This window comes from Vicugna pacos, chromosome 1, assembly GCF_048564905.1.
Source record: "Vicugna pacos chromosome 1, VicPac4, whole genome shotgun sequence".
Lineage (NCBI taxonomy): Eukaryota > Metazoa > Chordata > Mammalia > Artiodactyla > Camelidae > Vicugna > Vicugna pacos.
The window spans coordinates 1,494,841-1,512,093 of NC_132987.1; the positions used below are offsets into that span (position 1 = coordinate 1,494,841).

General features: G+C 43.9%; 1 pseudogene; it reads right to left on the reverse strand.

The window, feature by feature from the left end:
• Positions 1-3: 3 nt before the first annotated feature.
• Positions 4-17,056, reverse strand: LOC140699316 (melanocortin-2 receptor accessory protein 2-like; annotated as a pseudogene).
• Between the last annotated feature and the right edge of the window lie 197 nt (positions 17,057-17,253).

The window sequence follows — 17,253 nt, forward strand, 5'->3', positions numbered from 1 at the left end:
ATCCTCTGGGTTCTGAGAGAGAAGCTGGGGATGTGAGGAAGGGAGAAGATGGGAGGAGGAGGGGAGGGGAAAAGTGGAGGAAGATAGATGGACAGAAGGTGCAGAGAAAAGGGAGGGATCTGGAGGGGGCAGGGGAGTAGTAGAGATGGAGAGAAAAAGATTTACCTCTGGGGGCACCCCAAAGGAGGAGGCAGTCCTGCCTCTGTACCCTTCTCTAACACTTCAAGGCCCACAGCTCAAATTTTACCTCCCTGGTCCAGCCCTCCAGCCAAGGCCTCTGTAGAACCCCTACGGGGATCACACCCGTTGCCCCCAAGTGGAGCTGGGTTTTCTGTTGCTCTGGGAACCAAGCACCCGCGGGTGCTGTCGCTCAGAACTACCTTGGGAAGAGTACATATTCCCCTTTTACACGCTGGGAAACAGGCAGGCACGATCTCTACCTTAGCTACACTGTCCCAGGTGTTGGGCTGGCGGGGAGCTGGAGGTACAAGATCACAGCCCCAGACAGAGCAGACTGCCTGAGTGTTGGAGCATAGTCCCCATCCCTCCTGAGTAAACCACACCCCACCCTAGGGGAACCATCAAGGGCTCACAGTAATTCCCTGGGTGTGGGAGAGCTGTCCTCAGTTCCAGTGCCCAGCTTGCTAGGTAGACAGGACTGTTACCGAGTCCAAATTCATTCTCCTCAGTGCAGGACAGGTCAATAATTTGGGAGACCAGGTGTTGGGGCATGGAATAGCAAGTTTCTGTAGACCCTGATGGCAAACTAATGTCCTGGAAAACCATCTCCCCAAGTCAGAATTCAGGCTCCTTTCCTACGTGCTTGGTTGTAGCAAACTTCTTGGTGTAGGAATTCTTTTTTGTTAGAATCCTTTGTTCTTGCAGCTATCTGCCTGAGTCAAATCTCTGTAAACCTCCAGCAAAACAGACGTAATTTTCTATTCTGCAACTTGTTATCTTTTTATGAATGAAAAAGTGTTAAATATCCTTAAAGGTCAGAGCCTTCAGAATAAGTTCTCCTGTATATTACAGGCTCTAGGCAACATTGTTTCACAAGCAAGATGAAGCCTAGGAGACAGAGCACAGGGTTAAAGTCAAAGGAAAAGATCTAGTATGGAGTCAGATTTGTTCTTTTCTATTACCCGGGCACAACGCACTTGAGGAATTAAACCCCTTTAAGTTAAGAATAAGTAAAAGTTTAAAGGAATTTACATACATAGGTGGGAATGTGCATAGCATATCTGGAAAAGCACACAAAGGATAGTAAACATTGGTATATCCAGGGAGGGCTGAAAGAACAGAGGATGAGGGAAAACTTCTTTCACTTGTGTATTTTTGTGCTCTGTTTGAATTTTTTTAACCATATGCATGTATTTCTTTTTCAGTTAAAAATATTGTAATGGAGCGAAGAAGTAACTAGCACAGCAAATACAGCAGCCATGGAATCACTGAGCCATCACTTTTAATTTAAGCCAGGAAACATTTATTGACTCTCTCCTATATGCCCAGTGCTGTTTTAAGACATTTTATTATTTTTTTTAATTATTATTATTATTATTATAATTATTTTATAAAATAATAACAAGGTATCCCTCATCCCTGCCCATGGCTGGTGGAAAACCAACTGACTTTTTCTTGAGTTGTTTCCCAAGGAGTAGTGACGAGTTATAAACAGAACACATCTTCCGGGCAAAACAGTCAGAGTGGTTTTCCAGCAGGCCAAACAGCTAAGAAGGGTTTTCAATAGAGGCGCCCAGAGGCTGAGAGAGAAAGCCTCCAGGACCCTGCAACAAGCTGCCCAAAGTGCCTTCTCCATGGCACTACTGAAATAGAATAGAACAAATCTGACTCCATATTAGATCTGTTCTTTTGACTTTAACCCTGTGCCCTGTTTCCTAGGTTTAGTCTTGTTGGTTCTGCACCTTTTGTAAAACAATGTTGCCTAGAGCCAGAAATATACAGGAGGCCCTATTCTCAAGGCTCTGACTTTAAAGGATATTAACACTTTTCCATTCATATAAAGATAACAAGTAACAGAATAAGAAATAACATTTGTTTGTTGGAGGTTTACACGGATCTGACCCAGGTGAAGAGCTGCAAGAACAAAAGATTCTAACGACAAAGAATTCATAAACCAAGTTTGCAACAACCAAGCATTCCTGCTTCCCCTTTTTAATATAAAAGTGCCTGAATTCTGACTTTGGGAGATGGTTTTTCAGGACATTAGACTTCCATCTTCTCAGCTGGCTTTCCAAATTAAAGTCGCTATTTCCTGCCCCAAAACCTGGTCTCCCGATTTATTGACCTGTGATGCACGAGCAGAACAAGTCTGGACTTGGAAACACAAACATACATTGAAAGTACCCATTTCATATATTAAATGACCTGCTTCCACTCGTCTTCCTGACCTTTTATTCTCTTGATAACTCCTGCTATGTTTATGAAAACCCTGTCATGTGGACACATTTGCATCTCTAGTCACTACCCTTCCAGGTAAGAACTGATGTCAAGAAGTCAATGGAAGTTGCTAGAATGTATTACCTGGCTAGAAAAGAGCAGAAGTGGTTACTGGCTGATGCTCAGGAGCAGGCTGGGACACCTGACAAATGTCATAAGTACAGATAGAAAGCTGGGCACCAAAGGAGAAGCTTCTAAGCCTCCATGGGGGACTTGTTGGATAGGAAGGAAAAGTCCCAGACTGTAGCCCTGATCCCACCACGAGTTTCCTGGGTGAGGCTGGACAAATCACTTAAATTCTCTAGGCCCGTGCTTTCCACCATGGGAGCCACAAGCCACATTCAGGATTATGAAGTTATTCTGTAGCCAGACAGAATTATAAATACACATTTTATTGCAAAGGTTCAGCAAGTATAATATTTAAAAACATTATTGGTTATCTTGCCCTAAAGAGTTATTTTTTATGTCTAGCTTTCTGTGGTTTGCAATGCCTGCGACTAATGCTTCCCTTACAGTGAGTTATTTTGAAATTATAAGTTACTGGACACAGTACCCTCATATCACACTTGAAAAAATTGATCCACATAAGCAAGGTGATCTGACTTAGTAGTTATGAGCAGGGGCTCTGTGGTCAGCCTGCCTGAGTATAAATTCTCACTCTCCCTCCAGGGGGTTGTGTGTGAATCTTGGAAAAAATTATTGTTGTTGTTGTTGTTGCTGCTGCTGCTGTTATTTGTGCCTCTTTTTCCTTCCCTTTTAAATAGTGAGGAATACGTAGACTCTATCTCGTACCTTGTTGCCAGGATTAAATGAGTAAACGTCTGTGCTGCCCACTTCCCTGGGTTTCAGCATTCTCCAGGCAATCAGTGTCAAACTCAGAGGCATTCTCCACTGTCTTCGTCAGTCTGGGATGCTGTAACAAATTGCCATGGGTCAGGTGGCTTAAACAACCAGCATGTTCCTTAAGTTTTGGAGGCTGAGGTCAATGTATCTGGGAGAGGATAGCCTTCATGGCTCGAAGATGGATGTCTTCCCACTATCTTCATGGGTCAGAAAGCAGAGAGAAGCAAGCAATCTGGGGCCCTTTATAAGGGCACTAATCTCATTCATAAGGGCTCTACTCTCATGACCTCCTTTTATCCTAGTAATCAACTCCCAAAGGCTCCGCCTCCCAATACCATCACCCTGGGAGATGGGGTTACGACATATGGATTTTGAGGGGATGCAAACATTCAGTCCACAGATCGGCTAACTCTCCCCAACATGGAATCATCAAACCTGTAGCTAATTTCAAAGGAAAGTTTATATCTCTGCCCATTTCCATTCCTGCATCCACTAACACTGAAGCCCTGTTATATTTTATTCCTTACTTTTCTGGTAGAGATTTAATTGATTCCTCTAGTCCAATGCTCTCCTCACACCAAACAGTCATCTTAAAAGCCCTGCCAGGTAGGTCTTCCTTAAAACACCTTCCCACTGCACCTGGTTGTTTTTTAGGTGTAAATGTCAGAATCCTCTCCACACCCCAGCTGAGAACTTTAATCCCTTACACTACCTCTCACTATGTTATATTTCTATTACCATTGTAACAAACTTCCATAAGCTTAACAGCTTAAACCAGCACAGATTTACCACCTTATGGCTGTGGAGGTCAGAGATCCAACACAGTTCTCATTGAGCTAAATTCAAGTTACCAGCAGGGTTCCTTCCTTCTAGAGGATCTAGAAGAGAATGTTTCCTTATTTATGTTTTTTTCCTGTTTCCAGAGGTCACCCACCTTCCTTAGCTTGTGCCCCACCACTTCCTCCATTTTCATGGGCAGTAGCCTTTCTGAGCACTGCTCCATAGCTACACCTCCCTCTGATTTTAAACTCAGCTGGGAAATATCCTCCATTTTAAGGACCCCTGTGATTACATTGGGCCCACCTGGACAATCCAGGCTACTCACCCTATTGTCTCATCTCAGGATACCCTTGTCCCCTCCCACTCAGGCATTATGTATGTGGCTGTGACACTCACCTTGTGTGGCATTTCCTCTCATGAGCAATTTATGGTTCAAGGCACTTATGAATGACTTTTTGTTTTTCTTCCATAGTCTTTCTACATTCAGTGTGTGTGGTGAAATTATATGAATCCTTTTTATTTGTTCCCCTGCACTAATCTTTAATAATGTATCATGGGTTTAAAAGGCTAATAGATAATTTAGAAGACAGAAATCCTCTAAGATTTTCTCCTAATATATCTGTCATCCCTTTTGCCATGCACAGTAACATGTCAGAGTTGGCTAACCTGTGGCAGGGGAGGAACATGATTCTGCCACCACACTCCCCTCATTTTCACCAAAGTGCCCATCACATAATCAAGGATCTATGCTCCCCGCTTTGCTCACTTCCTCCTCCTTTCCATTGACTATCCTATTCCCACTGCTTCCTTCATTCACCACATCAGGATTTCATGACCACATTCTTCTCTAAATAAAATGGATATCTTGCATCTAATGTCTGATAACAGTTCTTATTGTATATGCACACACTGACCTACACATAACCACATCCATCTCTTTATTTTCCTAGAATCTTCCAGAGGAATCATTTCCATGATGATGATGATGATACTGACAGTGATGACAGGGGCCTCTCAAGGATTCTGATAAACAGGAAATCAATAAAGGGAGGGAATCATTGCAAAGTTACCCCAGAAACAGGCTTAAAAGTAAATAACTGCTAAAGTGTTTAATGAAATTGACTAATATTTAACTATTTTTAAAACTTTGTAACACTGAATTTAAAATTTTAATGGGAATTTTCATTCACCCCTAACCAAGATTCAACTCTAGGACAAAAATCTAAAGATTTCTATATTCTAACAAATTGTCCACTAGGCTTTTAAACACATGATCCTTTAAAAAGAGTAAGTGCTGGGCTGCAAATAAGCAGGATTCATATAATCCCACCAGACACAGTGAATGTGGAAAGACCAAGGAAGAAAAACAAAAAGCCATTCATAATGTCTTGAAACTTATGTTGCACACAGGAGAAAATGTTAGCCAAGGTGAGTGTCACATCAACATGACGCCTGAGTGGGATGGGGAAGCTGATCTTCCTCATCAGACATTTATGCTGATTTGTTAGATGCCAACACAATTTCCTCATTGGATTTGCTTCTAATAAGTCTGGAACAGTTTAGGCTCTACCAAAAGCAGACTAAACATTTTTCCCTGCTGTCAGGTCACTGGACTGAATGTCCCCACAAGAAGGATATGATTATGTTTCATAGGGAACTCTTCCTGAGAAGCAACAGGCTTTTCGAGGGGAGAACTACAGGTCCCCCCATGGAGGGCTGGAGGAGGGCTAGAGGGGACACTGGAAATACAGGAGAAGTGAGTTCAGATACTGCTGCTTAGGTCGCCAAAGTCAGCAGTGCTATCTCTAAGGATATGTCATTCTCCCAAAAGTTCCATGAGTGAAGGAGCCTGTGAACACTAAGCAGGTTTTTAAGACACAGCAGCACATAATTTGCATCACAACTCAATTACAGTATGTTTTGATATTTGGAAAATAATTACCCATTGTTCTTTGAAACTGCAGCAGTAGTAATAGAAATAAAAAAGACTGAGCCGTTTTGGAGACAACAATCAATAAACAATTCTAAATCTGCAGGATTCCTTGACAATAAGCAAGCAATGAGCTAGATGTGTGCTGAAGATACCTCTTACTGCAGAGCTCACTCCTGCAAAGCACTAGTTTTCTCAGCAGACATAGGGAATCAAGTCAAGATTCCTAATCTTGAGAGATTTACTATATGGCAGGAAAGATCAGACAAGTACAAACAGCCAAATATGAATAAGTGTAATCAAATATTATGAAATGTGAATGGAGCACAGATGAAAGAGAAATTCCTTTCACCTGGGTCTAGATCTAGAGAGACTTCTTCAGAAATTGTGGCTTTGGAGATGGCCAAAGACATGGATGGAATTTTGGCAGAACAGGATGTAAGGAATTTAAAAACCGATTCTAAAATTCATATAAAAATGCAAAGGATCCCAAATATCCAAAACAACTTTGAACAAGAAAAACAAAGTTGGAAGACTTACACTATCTGATTTTCAGACTATTTTTTATAAAGATACAGTAATCAGAATGTATGGTGTTGGTGTGAAACAGGAAAATAGAATAATGGAAAAGAATAGAAAGTTCAGAACTAAACCAACACTTATATAGACACTTGATTCTCAAAAAGGATGCAGTGCAGAAAGGATCTTTTCAACAAGTAGTGCTGGAATTGTTAGATAATGATATGCAAAAAAAAATGAACTTTGATCCACACCTCACAAAATATACAAAAATTAACTCAAAGTGGATCACAGATCTTAATAGGAAATCTAAAACTATAAAACAACTAGGAGAAAAAGCATAGGCTTAAGCTTTATGACCTTGGGTTTGGCAAATATTTCTTTGCTATGACACCAAAAGTATTATCTATTTTAAAAATTAACTGATAGAATGAACTTTAAAAAATGAAGACTCTTCAAAGCTCTTCTAAACAGTGCAAAGCAAATGAAAAGACAAGCAATAGACAGAAGCTATTTGCAGATCATATATCTGGTAAAGGTCTCTCTTTGTGTCTGATCCAGAATAAAAAGGTTTCAAAATTCAATAACAATGCAAACACCTGAATGAATAAATGAGGCCAGAAAACACACTTCAGTAAAGATATCCAGATGGATAACAAGCATATGAAAAGATGCTGATTAAAGATGCCATTAGTCATTAGAGAAATGCTTTTAAAGACCACAGTGAGATACTAGTACACATACATACTAGAATGTATACGATTAGAAAGACCGACTTTATAAAGTGCTGGCAAGGAAATAGAGCAACCAGAACTGATACACACCACGAGGAATTTACAGTAGCACAACCATTATGGAAAACTGTTTAACAGTTTCTTTAAAAAAAGGTAAATACCTATCTACCATATAACCCAGACATTCCTCATCTGATGCTTTACAAAATAAAAGCATATGTCCATACAAAGACTTGTAACCAAATATTCACTGCAATATGATTTATAATAGCTCAAGTTGTAAATAACCCATGCATCCATCAAGAAGTAAATGGAGAAACAAAGGATGGTCTATCCAAACACTGCTCACAATAAATTATTCAGGAAAATCTCAGCACTAAGCAATACTCTGCTATAAGAAAAATAAGCTATTAATACAGCAACACAGATGACTCTCAAAATAATTACACTGAATTAAAGAAGTCAGACAACACAGAGTAGATACTGCATGAATCCATTCATACAACGATCTTGAAAAATGCAAACCAGCATGTTGTGGTAGAAAGCAGATCAATGGTTTCCAGGGGAATACACGGGGAGGGAGGGAGGGACAACAAAATGCAGGAAAAGAGTTTTGCGGGTGATGGGTATGTTCACTGTCTTGAATGTGGTCATGGTTTCTTTGGGATACACTTATATCAAAATGTATTAAGCTGTACACTTTAAATGTGTGAAAATTATTTTGCCAAGTATACCTCAAAGCTGTCTTAAGAAAAAAGGCACTTCTGTCCTGACACAACTCAGGGCCTGATTGGAGTGAGATGATCAGTCCCTCACACTGTCTGCCTAAAGGGAAGGGAGAAAACTTCTCATGGAAGATAACATATGGGTTTTTCATTTGCAATGTCTGCCACGTTAACAAAGAATTTCTAGACATGCAAAATGTCAAGACTACATGATGGATAAAATGAGAATAAGAAATATTAGACAAAGGATGCAAAACCCCAGGTGACGTAGGCATCAGAGTTACCAATAAAGTCTACAAAATACTTTTAATATATTCAAGAAAATAAGGAAATGATGGGAGAATATATAACAGGGTCAAGACTTTCACCAGAGAAATATACTGGAATGTATTTTTAAGAAAAATCAAACAGATACTCTAGAACTGAAGTTTTCAGCTCTGGAAACAGGTAAACAAAGCTAATAAGGATCCCTTTTAAGTAAACTTTTCAGTAATGCCGGGTAAAATACAACAACAAAAGTAACACAGAGCTAACTATGGAGAGAGAAGTTCCCAGGTGACAATACAAAGAGGACACTTAAAGCCAAAATGGTAATCTTGTGAGCTGATGCCACCGCACCCTGGAGGGAACCGGTTTTCATCTGCACATAAATAGGGATAAAATGTCCATTTAGGAAAAAGGGTCCATACCAGATGTAGAAGAGTCTTCCCTTATTGAAACCTCTGCATAAGACGTATTGGAAGACTTGCCTCTTCACTGATAGCGAGACTCAAAGTTATCCACATGTGCACACAGGTAAGGTGTGAAAAAACCGGTTCTCTAGGGAAAAACAAAGTCTCCCTTAAAAATATCTAATCTCCACGCCCCTGCTTTATATGAATGTGGAATCCAAATTGATACTCCACTTAAGATTCCGGAATTCCCAAACCAAAAAGTATAATAATTCAAGGTTGATCATATCACCTGGAGCCTAAGGATAAGCAACACAAAATTGTTCTCTAGGGAAACTTCAAAAACCAGGATGTAAGGGAAAATCATAGGAAAAAAATTGTACTCATTATAGAGAAGCTCCCACAACTCTACACACACACAGACACACAACTAAAAACAGAAGGAAATAAGTCCCACAGGGAAGAAAGAAGTAACCGTAGAACACAGGATGATTAATATTCCAGAGCCTAAAATTATGAAACAATATAAGAGAGAGCATAAAATAAGTATGACTGAATCATTAAAAGATAAAATGAATCTTATAGAACATAATGAACAATCAGGACATCATGAAAAAGAAAACAGATCAATTTTTTAAAGAACTAAACAGAACTTATGGAAACAAAATACAGATATCATTTGGTATATAAAATTCAATGTATGGGTTAAGTAGCATTTTAACCTTCAATATCTAGGGTGTTCATTAAAATTCAACAGTAATCTCTAAAGTAATTGTTTAAAAAGAGAATAAAAATAAAGAAGTCAAAATGAAGAATGCAAAATAGGCCGGTCACTATTCTAAGTTCTTCATCTATTTTATCACTTAATGCTCACAGTCTTTGAGGTGGATAATACCACTTTTTGTAAATGAAGAAAGTGAGTCTCAAAAGGATTACATATTCTGGTTACATGGTTAGCAAGGGAGGGAACCAAGCCCGGATAGGCTGTCTCTAGACGCCATGCTCTTAACCATGACTGCAAGGTGTATAACAGGCAGGAGAAAAGCAGAGCAAAGCAACTAGAAATCACAAAACAAGATGCCAGAAATAAAACATCATCACTAATCACAATGTATTTAGATGAAATAAATAATGAGTTAAAAGATTTACAGATTTCATTTGTTTACCTGAGACAAAGCAAAATTAAAAGTTAAAACTGGTTGAAAGCTTAGAAGAAAAACAGAAAGAGGTCAAAAGTTAGAGCCAGAAAAAGAGACACCTGAGAAATACTAATCAATGGAAAGGGAATCACTCAAGCCTCCCTCAGGTTCACAGGTACTTGAAACCCACCTTGGCCTGATACTTACCAGCTCTGTGCCTGAGCGAAACACTCAATCCCCCGGAATCTTCGTTCACTCGCCTGTGAATGTAAGGAACGATCCCTCCTTCCATCCGGCCAATTTGTATTGACTGCTGTGCCACGGGTACTGGTCCAGCCACCTGAGGTCCGTCAATGAACAAAAAAGGATCCTTGTCCCTGTAGGACTGAGAAGCAGAACATAAACTACAGTCGTGAAAGTCATGTGAAATATCTGGTATTCTAGAAGGTGATAGAAATAATATGATCAGGGAGAGGGTGTTTCTGGGGCAGAGACAAGGGGAAGGCAATTTCCAGTTTAAAATGAGATGGCCAGAGCTGGCCTCACTGAGGACCTTGAGAAGGAGGTGCAAGTCGCTGGGCTTCCTCTAACACAGCACTGCACACTGGGTGACGGGAACCACAGAGGCTCACTGTCTCACAGCCCTGGGGGCGGGGAGTCTGCAGGCAGGGTGTCAGCAGGGCTGGTTCCCTCTGAAGGCTGGGAGGGAGAGGCTGGTCCAGGCCTCTCTCCTTGGCTTGGAGACGACCATCTTCTCTCCACATCTCATCACGTCATCTCCCATGTACACGTGTCTCTGTGTCCACATTGCCCCTTTTTATCAGGACACAAGTCATACTGGGTTAGGGCCCACCATAATGACCTCTTCTTAACCAATGACATCTGCAACAACCCTATTACTATATAGGGTCATGTTCTGTAGTTCCGGGGGTTAGGACTTCAGCATATGAGTTGGACAGAGACTGGCCAGGACAACAGGCCTGTGGGTGCATGTCTGATGTCCCCAAGGGCCAGCAGGGAGGCCAGTGTGTCTGGAGCGGAGTGAGCCAGGGAGAAAACTGGAGATGAGCTCAGCTTGGGGAGGGGGAGGAAAGGTATAAGGTCACCATAAGGACTCTCGCTTCTTCACTGAGTGAAATGAGAAGCCATTGCAGGATTTTGAGTAAAGAAGATCAGACCCAGGCTCTCAATCATGCCTGACTTAGGCAATGAGGATGAAAATATTTAGGCTTTTGAGCTGATAATACATAGACTACATGTTGGACTTTGAGTTGATGGTGTAGTAAATGAGACTCTGTAGGGTGTTGGGCTGAGGTGGATGCATTTTGCATGTGGGATGGACAAGAACCAGTGGGGCCAAAGGGAAGAAGTTGGTAGAACAATGGCCCCCAATATGTCCACGGTCTGATCCCTACAACCTGGGAATATGTTACTGTGCATGGCAAAAGGGACTCTGCAGATGTGACTGTCAAGGATCTTGGGATGGCAGATCACTGTGGGAAAGCAAACATCATCACGGAGGTCCTAAGAGGAGAGAGGCAGATTGGTCAGAAACAGAGATGTGAAGTGGCAGCAGAGGTCACATTGACACAGGGCCCTGGGCCAAAGAGTGTGAGAACCGCTGCAAGCTGGGAAAGGTAGGAAGATGAATCCTTCCCAAGAGACTCGGTGTGGAACTTAGCCTTGGCCACACGTTGGTTTTAGACCACTGACATTGACTTTGCACCTCTACACACTAGAACAGTGAGATGATGAATGTGTATTGCTTTCAGCCACTGAGTCTGTGGTTCTTTGTTACAACAGCAATAGGAAAGGAACTCAGGAACCAACATGAACATGAACCACAGGCTGCCTGCTGTGCTGGCAGGAAGTCCTTTGTCTCTGATCCTGGGGGAGTGTCCTGTCTTCTGGCAGCATCCACAAACTACCTCATGATAACTTGGCAGCTTGCAGGTGGTCAAATCTTAACCCTGCACAGTTCTTGATATTTAGTTAATAAAAATGATGGTGTCATCATGGGTATTTTTCCATCTTTTAAATACACTTTAGTCTTCTAATTGAGAGACCGTGTAAATAGTTTTCAATCTTAATAATAAATAACTGTGGTTTTATTTGGTTACTTAAATTATGAATAATAATATTCACATTAGTAAAAGTTATTAAAATCAACATTCTTCAATGAAAATATCAAGTTTTTTTTTTGCATGAACATGTATTAACTACAAGAAATGTTCCATGCTTTGTTCTAAGATTTAGTGTTAGAGTCTTAAAGAATAATATTTTCCTCAAAAGATATTATGGCAAGGGGATTTCTTTTGGTGGAACACTTCCTACCTAGAATCTTAAAATCTGGTGCATGGCTCAGGCCACTGGGAATTTAGAGATGATAGAAATAAGGAGGCATTATAAACACAGAACAATTTTTAAAGGAATTAAAAAACTGGATGTGTGAAAACAAAGAATCAGAGAATATTCTGATGAAATAAAAGTATTTTTCAGCTTAAGCAAGACACTGGGTGAATAAATCTAAAATGAAACAACCACCCAGAGATTACCAGTGAGTCATGCATGCAGTGTGAATGATCAAAACCAAGTTGTTTCCAAACCAGTGTGCAGGGTTGATTCATGCCTTCATGAATCAAGTCTGTGTGGCACCAGGCCACCTCGAATACATGTTGATGAGGTATTTATAAGCCCTTCAACATTCCAGCTCAAAGCCCACACACGAGCCCCACGACCATCACCTACATATCTGCAAAACACACATCATGGTGAATAGCACTTTTCTTGCTCAGTAGCCAGTGGCAGGTCACTGTGAGCAGACAGAGATACAGGGACACAGGGACACAGAAGCACTCGCCCTCACTCAGCTGATAACCTTCCGTGCATTCCTGGGCACAGGACTGTCATAAAATGCACCATGGATTGATCCTCCTCCTAGGAAAGAAACGACAGGGTTGTCCTTAGGTTTGAGCAAGGGTGGCCGGGGGATCTCAGAAGAGCTGTTTCAGCACAACCAATAGAAATGTCGGCCACCATGACCACGAGTGACGTCCCCTGCCATCTCGGTAGACACTTGGGCTCCTGACAAAAGCTGGCCTCAGTAAAGGGTTGAGTAGAAGGCACAGACCTGAGGGATGCCCCAGCAATAGGCAGGAGGCAGGACCTGGTTTATACTGCTCTGGGTGTATCACAGCCTCATCCGAATACGAAATCAGAAATTTGCAAAACAGCAGAGCTGGGATGGATCACCTACTCCAGACTCCTCACCTTACAGTTAAAAGGGTGACAGCCCTGACAGGCAAAGCAACGTGCTAAAGGCAGAGTGTAGAAGTGGCAGAGCCAGATGAAAAGCACCGTGCCAAACCCCGTTCAAGAACGCTGACACTGAGTAAGAGGCCAAAGTTTCCAACTAGGAGAATGAGAAAGTGTAAATACTATGTTCCCCCCAAAATCCCAAATGTTTCTTAAAGGCACAAAAACTCACCTTAACTAGCTCTCTTCTGAGGGGGCGCTCTTCTGTCTCCGTCTTTCTGTCTGTCTCCATTTCTCTCTCTCAGACACAAACACATACAATTTTGTGAAAGGGGAATTCCTGCCATACAAAGACAGACTTCACATCTTCAGAAAGACACTTGACAAAGCACGTTTCTCAATTCAAGTCTTTGTGTGAGGTCTGAGCAACTGGATTATCTTCTAGAACAATTGGTGGTTCCAAAATTAGGAGATCATCTTCCCAAAAGGAAGTGTTCTGGTCCGTGTTGATGAAGTTGGGGGTGTCACATTTCATGAGCCTGTTCAGCTCCTCCTCTGGCCACCTGCTGCATCTGATGGCTTCCTGGAGCCGAATATCATGTCAAGGGCAATGGTTGAGATACCAGATTTGGCCTTGCCCAAGTGGTCCACTTCATTGACGTAGCAGTGAAAGAGGGACCTTGATTCGTCATTGCGCTGCCAGAGAACACCTTGGGAACCAGCGGTCTTCCAAAGTCTGACACAAAGCTTTTCAGTCTGAATCTCTTCTCGGGAGACTCTGCATTGCAATAAAGAAATCCAAAATAAAATATCGCTCACACACTAGCTCAGTGACCTGAAGAATCATAGTTTTTGCCATCTACTGAGTGCAAGTTCCTGCACAGAGCATGCTTACAAGCACTGGAAGTGAGAGACATCACTTCTGAACACATACAATTAAACCCAAGGCAAAAGTCTCAAGTGAGGGCCCTTGGACCATCCTGAAAAGACATCGTTCCCTGAGAATCCTCAATATTGGTGCATCGCACAACACTGTTTCTCAATGGGACACTCAGATCATCTTCATCAGAATTAGATAAAGTGCTTCTTAAAATGCAGAATTCTGGGGTACAGACACTCAGGGTCTCCAGAGGTAGGGACCCGTAGTCTGTATTTTCAGAGCCGCCAAGATCACTAAACATGCTCAGGTTTAACACCACTATCTAAATCGGGTCACCTGAGCATCGACAATGCTGTCTCACAGGGTGGGTGGGGCCATGTGTGTCAGGGTGCTGTCCTACCCACGAGACTCCCCTGATTCTCAGAACTGACAGTGCTGCCCCATTGGGCAACAAATACCACCATTTCACAATGCGTATGCAGGGCGTCCGAATGACAGATACAATCAGTGATAGGAGAGGGGACAAAACTCAGGTTCCTGATCCCTTGTTTCACTTACTATGGGACAAATGATCAATTCAAGGGTAATAAATCAGTGAATGAGTGAATAACATGACTCTCGTTATTCCCACGAGTGCCTGCAAGAGCGAGCCTGGGCACACTGAGAACCATAACAGCCCATCTACTTAATTGCCATCCTTCCCAGATTTGTGTAAAGGTTTCTTCCACCCAGGCAGTGTCTCCTGAAGGGCAAGAATCATGTCTGAACACATTCTCAAATCCAGAACAGAACCTGACAACAATTAGGCTCTGGAGTCTGTGTTTAGCGAGTGTGGAATCTCAGTGATTCCAGCTCTGACACCTTGCCTTCCCATCCCACCCCTCACGATATGGCCCTTATGACCAGTTCTCCCGGGGCTGGGGCCACGGAACCCATTTACAGGACTGGAAGAATCTGATGATGTAAACCATCCCCCAGAATATCATCAAGAGTCACCTGCATTTCAGGGATCAGTAATCCCAGAAGCTTTGTAGTTCAGGCAGCTGAGGGATTTTTATATCAGCTCTGCCTTCTACTGTGACTGCCTGGGTGACATCAGACAAGGAATTCTCAAAAGCCTGAGCTTTTCCTTTCAGGAATAATCTACTTAACAAATCTCATTGACCATTGAACAAATGTGATGTGAAGATCAATGATTTACACAGGAGTACAACATTCACTAGGTCGTGGATTTTGAATCCGAGAAAAATCATTTGAGAAAGATTGAAAGAATGTAGCTTTAATGCAAATTTAAGTATTCTTACCTTTCAGTAAATCATCTTCTTCCCCTACTTATCACTTCACCCAAGTTTAAAAGATGTTTGAGAACAGGGATGAGTGTGCCAGCAATCTGTGACCCAATAACCTAAAATGCCACCTAGGAAAAACAGGGGAGTAACACATTTTTAAAAAGTATGGTGAGGACAGCGGGGCCATCCCCAACTCCACACTAAGAAGCTCTGAGTAATAGCTTTCCTGCCTGCCTTGGGCATCAGCTGATGTGAAAACCCACCTAGAAACCACACTGTCCAGCAGCTCTTTCGTAACACAGGCTACACATTCTCAGGATTAAGAATTGGGTCAAGTAACCCCTTCGCTGAAGAATAAAGACAAAGGAGAACAAGAAAGTTCTTCCCCACCCCAGGGGAGAGCCCAGACCTTGGGCTGAATGCACTGCGCCCACCTCCCAGGAGAAGGATAAACTGGAAAAGGACGTCCTGCGAAACTAGGGCAGCAAAGGTAGAGATGGGAACAAATAGACCAGCTTGCCTGGGACAGCCCCCTCCTTGCTGCCTTGGCGGCTGCCTCCGCTGCCTTGGCGGCTGCCTCCGCTCCCTCAGCACATCCTGCACACCTCCGGTGGCTAAGCTGCAGGGAAACTGTGCTTTGCAACCTGGGGCAACAGAGGCTGCCCCCAGGCCAAGCTGCTGGGGAGATGGGAGCTAAACCACTAGCTCTCAAGTGGCAGGTTCCATACCATCGCCATCACAACACGCCTCCGCACTTTAATGCACCCCCGGGGCAATATGACCCTCAGAAGGGTGACCTGCGAACGAGGGGCAGCAGAGACCGCCCCCACGTCAGGCCTCCAGAGAGATGAGAGGTTATCCTCCAGCTAGCAATAGGCAGCCCCCCTCTCCTCTCCACTCCATGATCTCACCGCGCCCACTTCCCAGGAGCAACCTGACCGGGTGTGGGGTGTCAGGCGAATCTTTGGCGGGAGAGGCCGTCCCCAGGCCAGGTCAGGGGAAAGGAGAAGTGGCCCCAATAGGCCGTCTCAGCTGCCTCTGCTCCTCGACCGCATCGCGTCCGTCTCCCAGGAGCAAGCTGACCTGGAGACGGGCATCCGGCTTCTTGGGCAACAGAGGACGCCCCCAGGATTGGCCGCGGGGAAGGGGGAGCAAATTGACAAGCTCCGTGCTGCAGGTCCTCTACCCCCACCGTCGCCACCCTCGCACCTTAAAGGCACCGCCCAGGGCGCCCATCCCCAGCAGGCTGAATGGGACAGGTGTGTCTGCTGATCTGGGGCAGGAGAGGCCACTCCCACACCAGGCCATTGGGGAGACGGGAGCCAATCCACCAACTCCCCAAGGCATCCCCATCCCCCCACATCAGCCACCACTCCTGCCCCCTGAGCTCACGGTGGCCTCCTCTAGGGAGCAGGCTGACCCGGAGATGGACGGCCGGTGAACTTGGGGCAACAGGGACCGCCCCCAGGGCAAACCATGAGGGGAAATGGGAGCAAATGGACCGGCTTCATGGGAAAACCCGCCGCTGGTACCACCACATCCAACGTACCACGCCCGCCTCCCGGGGTCAGGCCGACTAGGACACACGTGTCCTGTAACCCAGGGCAACAGAGACCACCCACAGGGCAAGCCGTGGGGAAGATGGAAGCAAATGAGCCCGCTCCCCCGTTGCAGGCCCCCGACCGCCATCACCCCTGCACCAGGACTACCCTGCCCTCCGCCCCCAGTTGGCTAAGTGGGACAGGGGTGTCACGGAACCTGGGGCAGCAGAGGCTGCCTGAAGGCCACGCGGTGCAGACATTGAGCTAATCCACACGCTACCCCGGGGCAGCATCCCTATCCCCGCAGCCACCACCTTACAAGCTCCCTGACTGCACCGCACTCATATCCCATTATCAAGCTCACCTGGAGTCGGACCTCAGGCAAATCTCCGGCCGCAGAGGTCGCCCCCAGGCCAGGCCACGCGGGAGAGAAGAAATGGAGCAGCTCCTTGGAACGGCCCCCCTCCCCCTGGCGCCGCTGCCCCCGCCT